We start from the raw sequence: 6,442 nt of genomic DNA on the forward strand, positions 1-6,442 counted from the left end.
TATTGCATTTCATTTCATTCATTTCATTCATTTCATTTCATTCTCATTTTTCTTTCAACAAATTATAACACAATGTAAATTAAAAAAAATCAATCATAAGCATGACTATACAGGGTTCATCATATTCTTCTCAGTTTACTTTGTTTCGCTTATGCAACCTTAATATTCTCTGTTATACCAAGGAACGTGCAATGTTTATGGGTTTTTCTTTTCGAAAAATGAAATAAAATTTTAATAGAAATGAACTGAATGTGTTTCACTCGCCGTTAGCATCCTTATCGGAGACGAAAATATATCTAAAAAATAGTAATGATAATGATTACAGAAAAAACATGATATCGCTGAATGTCATCAGAATTGGATGTGGCTTCTTTCATATAGTCTGTGAGACCATCCAAGCTTTTAAGATTATTCATGGACATGATTCTGATCATACCAGCAATTACAAGCACAAATGTGCAGGTTCCATATAACATCTGTTACCCCCAGTCGTTAGCTACAACTGTGGCGTGCTATCAGTGATAATTGCCATTTTTTTCAGCAATAATTTTATTTTCTCCCTTTCCCCCTGCTACACATAGCTTTATTCCTTTTTAAAGGGACCCTGAAATCCAAATGCATGTTGATTTGTGTTGATTCATGATACCCTCAACATCACTTTTGCGGTAAAACGAATATCTAGAAACATTCAGTATATTTTTAACGATTTTTTCTTCTATTTTTCTTCAGATTACTTGAGAACGCCCACAAGAAAATCCTTCCAAACCAATATTCTTGAGATGACATTATTTGTCAATCATTGCTAAAGTACTGAAATGTTTAACAAAAGACATTGGAATCCACCTTCCCTCTCGACTCAGTATAACCTGCATGTTTCTGTGATGTTAATGTGACTAACAAAAGACATGGCGAGGGAACATGCAAGTTATGCTGAGTCGAGGATATCATAAATCAACACAAATCAACGTGCATTTGGATTTCATGGCCCCTTTAAAGTTGAATTTGTAATTCCACGTGTCCAAACCGACCTTTGTTTTCCTTTGTAGCGTGTTGGCATACTCTCTTTCCTTCTTTTTCCATTTATTTTCTTTTGTCTCATTCCTTTCAATTGTACAGGCCCTATACCCTCAGTTAAGATTTGTTATGATTTGTTTTGAAAAAAAAAATGAAAATAAATGAACTGAAATTGAATCAAGAGACAGAAATAAAAATGACAGAATGATATTGAATTTTTATACAAATCAGACATCATAATTAATACAAAAAAGACATCAGTGAAAGTTTGGAAATTCAGATCACTGGGAAGAGGGATAGATAAGGCATCTTTATGTAGCGCAGGCCTCATTAACAAGCATAATGTTATTACTTTAATCGGCAATGTGTGTATGAGGTAATTGTCTATAATAACGCCTACCCCTATTTTCATTTACTAGTAGGCCCTATACCCCTCTGAAAATCATTTTTGAAGAGGGGTGGTACACATTCACTTTTACACCTGTCTTGGGCCATTTCAATAGTACCAATCAGTGCATCAAGTAAAGTTCTAGATGTCTAGACTTCTTTGAAAATCCTGTCTGGACAGACGACAAAGGCTCCATCAAAATGACTTGAATGTGTGGAGGACTTCTTATACATCTCAAACTGTACAAGGACAAAACGTGTCCTTGTGTGTGTTTGAAACACACAATCATCGTTCAGTTGAGCACACACCCACATTTATACACACTTACACGCACTTTTGAACAGCGCAAAGAATTCAAACCAATTGCGCGGATGTACAATGGGATTCGCGGGTGCACAATGCATGGTGACAGCGGCCAGTCATGAGGAAGACAAGGAAGCGTCTCGGTAAATTGTCGAAAGGTTTTAAAAACTCCAACACTGAGTGAATAAACCCCATCAATACTCTTTCTCCCGCCTTAGGAACACTGTTATGAAAGCGCAATGCAAATATAACAGGAGTGATTGTTCTCTTTCATAATAATGCCTAAACGTATAATGTAATACTTTTGTATCGCATCCTTTTGTACTGCCCAGTACGCAACTAGGTCCGTGTGACAGAATATTATTGCGAAACAAGAATTCAACGATGTGTAAAACGGAGGCGCGATGGCAACGTTACCCAGAGCACACATGCATTTTTCGCTCAAAATACATGATGAACATTCAAATAATTAGGAATATCTCATGCTTAGGAACAAAATTGAAACTTCGGGTTTTCCTTGTTTGATCTGATTCTCTTTCAGTCTACAAGATCTTGCCGGAGGAAAGGGAGAAAAGCACCAAATTACCAATGATTCTTTTAAATTTGAACGAGCCTGTTCTCACGATGACTATTGATAAACGGATTGGCGCGCGTTGCACCTATAGTTTTTCAGACTTCCTGATTACCTGAAACCAATTGAGGAAGATTTCATAATAAAAAACAAACAAACAAACAAACAAACAAACAAACAAACAAACAAACAAACAAACCCAATCGTTTCTCATGAACACCTGCTTGGGTGTAGATAGCACAAAATGCCAGCCACAATAAGCCCGACATTAACACGATGATCATAGGATGTCATCACGGTTCTTCGTTTGTGTGTTGTCTGACTTGTGTATTTTTCTTAGAAGAGCTCAGATAATGAAATGCTCTGGGTATCAATCTTTTCCCCTTCTTTTTATCCGTTCCCCATACATTAGTCATGCATTCATTGATGCTTTCTAAGAAAACTTCATTTTACGAGAGACATTCACAAACCACAGACAGACAACATCATTTACAGGGCAAATATCACAAAGATAATCCTGAGGGTGGTGGTGGTGTGTGTGTGTGGGGGGGGGGATGTGATACAGGATAATGTTGGAAAATGTAGAGTTCGAGACAATAATCCCTAAAGGAGGTAAAAGAAATTCGCTTTGAATGAAATGCAACAGTCAGAGAGTGTTATACAAACATATCTATTTATACCTCAATAATAGAAGAAGCAGTGTCTACCTAACTACAGGTAGCAGACCATGGACGTAGACTTTGGTGATGCAGAAAGGAGAGATATGGGGTGCGCGAAGTAGGTTCCTTGTATGCATTGATTGGCTTTTGAATCGTTTCCGTAATACAAGTGTATTAGGTTTTAATACTATGTCTGTGATCATAATACATGTACATGGATAAAGTGTAACCGCACAGTGAGGCGTACGTATAAAAGTAAAGAAAAAACAGCGGTATATCCGACAGTGTCTGATGTCGGGGTTTTACAGCACTTCTTATTTGCCAACCTTTCGTAAACTGTCGAATTTGATGAAGCGCCTGCATACACCTTTACTGTGTGTGTCTGTGTGCATGGGGATTACTTGCGTTTGTTAAGTATTTTATTTATTTATTTATTCATTTATCTATTTGTTTGACTGGAAACTATAAGTGGGATGCGAGGAAGGACAGAATTAGATACCGGGGGGTGTGGTTTATTTTAGATATGCTTTTATTTTTTTATTTTTTTTTTGTAATTGCTGTAGTATAGGCCCTATGGTATTTTACTTGTTTTATTGAAAAACGAAAATGTATATCTTAATAGTTTTCCTTGTTAAATGAATTCTTCTGTTATATTGTACAGTATGTATACAAAAGTAGATCGATGTTTCTGGTGCTGTAAAAGTGGCAATTTTCGCGGTGTTGAAATTTTCGCGCATTTCGCGCAACCAGACACTAGCGCGAAAATAAAAGCGCGTAAAATACTTTTGCTTGCAATAATTATGTTCCCACAGTTACTGTCTTGATCGCGCAGAATTAAGAACACGCGAAACTCTTCTTACTCCGCCGAGCGCGAAAAATTAGTCACGCGAAAATATCCACTTTTACAGGATGGAATTCAATGAATAAATGCTACAGTTGCTGTTGAGTAAAAAAACAGTCTATGTGGGGAGGGGGCAATACTTAACTGGGCTATTGTTCAGTCAGTCAATACGGCAGTAAGAGAATAGAAATAAAGTCGACTATAGACTGCATGCATGAAAAAACGTTGTTTTATAAACACACAGCTGTATATAGGCCTATCAGTGCGATTACCTTTCACACGGTATAATCTTACAAACAGAATTACTTCGCCATTTTCTATTGTGACGTCTCATTTGTACAGTGCTCCAAACAGGAAGACAAAGGTGAAATGCCTTTTGTGCGAGAAAAATAATACAGTGCATTCCAAATTTTCAAGCCTAATGACAAAAGGTTAAATTTGCTTTTAAAGGTACGCCAACAGGCAAATGACTTTGTGTTTGCTAAATGACCGATAACAATCCATAAACATTATATCACCTTTACCATGTTTACATTTTTTTTTCAGCTGAAATAGTCCTGACAACTTCACAAAGGAACTCCACTTGTCCGAATATCTTTTGGTCGACGTCCTGTAACGACATATACTAGTATATATCACTGGTCTTTTAGTGTGATGCTTACCATGCAAAGTCTTATAGAGATAATATGTATATCGCTGCTCCCTGCAATAATACACCCAGGCGATCGAAACCACTTTGATATGCATACGTAATTCTCTTCCGAGTTTTTTTTTTTCTTTTATATAATCTATTCAAAATCTGGAACCAAAGTAATGAGGCAGTACATGACGGAAGCTAAAACTTAATGGGGGTGAGAATTCGATCCATGGAAACTCACCAAGGCAATATGATGGGAATCTTGCTCAAAACTATTGAACACTCAAAACACGGTGACTCCGAAGAACAAGGGAGACTAACTACGCAACAAAGAACAATATTTAGTTTTAGATCTCTTTTCGCGTTTTTTTTTTTTTTGTCCTAAAACCAACACGCTCAAACGATTCTTAACACCATAGTCTTTACCTTCTTTTAATTGCATTTACATCCTGAACAAGGTGTCTCGGCGAATTTTGATAGGTCATCGAGGCCTGTTGATAGCCCTGCACTGAGCAAACAAAGCATGCTTTCACGTGTGCCATGAGGCTGCCTTCTAACCTTCTCAACCTAAACAAGGTGTCATTACAACGAGTTGTCACATCCTGCCTTGATAAGGCACCTGAGTGAGAGTCATTGGTTGATATTCAAAAAGGCAGTTTGAAAAGTTGTAAAATGCAAACTTATTTAACATGTTTAATGCGCATAAGCGTTTCGCGTATACGCCAACAAACATCCAATCATGAACGCTCATGACATGCGCGTGCTGACATGGGATTTAAAACCCCTTCCCTGTTCAAGGTCTCTGTTCGAAGATTCTTTTCCCTTAATCCGCAGCCCCAAAATACATGAAAGAATAGACAGTCCGTTCGATTACAAAAGCATCAGATTATTTATATTATGTAAGTGGATTGTATAATAGCTAAACAATGGAGCAGTGGTTAAACAGTAAGCAGAATGAAGAAGACACCTGGAGCCCGTTGCATAAAAGTTACTATAATGGTAACTTTGCCATCCTATGGTAACTTCCATGGATTTCTTAATTTTGATTGGCTGTTGAGTATTGTTGCCATGGTAGTTACCATTGGATGGCAAAGTTACCATAATAATAACTTTTATACAACGGGCTCCTGGTATAATAAGGTCCAAGGATCGGCTGTATCGTTTGATAAACAGGATAATGATTCTGTGCGATTCTCACAAATTATGTAATGCATGGCAATGTTTCGATTTAATGTTGGTAATTGCCAATTAACTTCTTCTCGTTCCTTCTTCTGTCTTAGAAGACAGGATGCCAGTGATTACACCATTCAACTTCTTGTGACCTTCAGTAGAAGAAAAAACAAAACAAAATAAACACATTAAAGGGATGGTACAGTATTGGTGGAGATGAGAATTGGTCTTTTAACTTTTTGCGAGATACCAAGAAACACTTATGACATAGAACAGAGCATACCATTTTAAGAAGAATTCAAAGTTTATTTGATGAAAATCGGATTTTGAATGACTGAAACATCCAAAAACAAAGTAAAACAAAGCGATCGTAATAAAGTGTGGGTCCCACACTATTAGAATCATTCTTTTTTGATATCTCAGCCATTTCATAACCAATTTTCATCAAATAAACGTTGAATTCCTCATAGGATTACATGCTCTTTCATATTTCATAAGAGGTTTCTCATTATCTCACCAAAATTGTTAGAAACCTGAAATTAGGTCTCAACCAAAACTATACGATCCCTTTAACTTACAGACAGAGCGTCAGGGATTACACAGTTTAACTTCCTAGAACTTCAGTTGTTAACCCATTTCGTACGGGAACCTGTTGACCTGTGTATTGAGTCTAATGGGCATTTCAGAATCCAGTATGGAATGGGTTAAAAACAATACCAACGACGGAAGAAAAAAAAATCCAGTGTACTTACAGAACACGATAGATCCGAAGACGGTGAGGAAAAAGGTGTCAACATTTTCCGTTAGTAGCTTGACATCTGCCGCCGTCTTATTCCAGTTCGGAACTCCGTCTGTCATC

The sequence above is a fragment of the Diadema setosum genome, chromosome 12 (genome assembly GCF_964275005.1).
Source record: "Diadema setosum chromosome 12, eeDiaSeto1, whole genome shotgun sequence".
Lineage (NCBI taxonomy): Eukaryota > Metazoa > Echinodermata > Echinoidea > Diadematoida > Diadematidae > Diadema > Diadema setosum.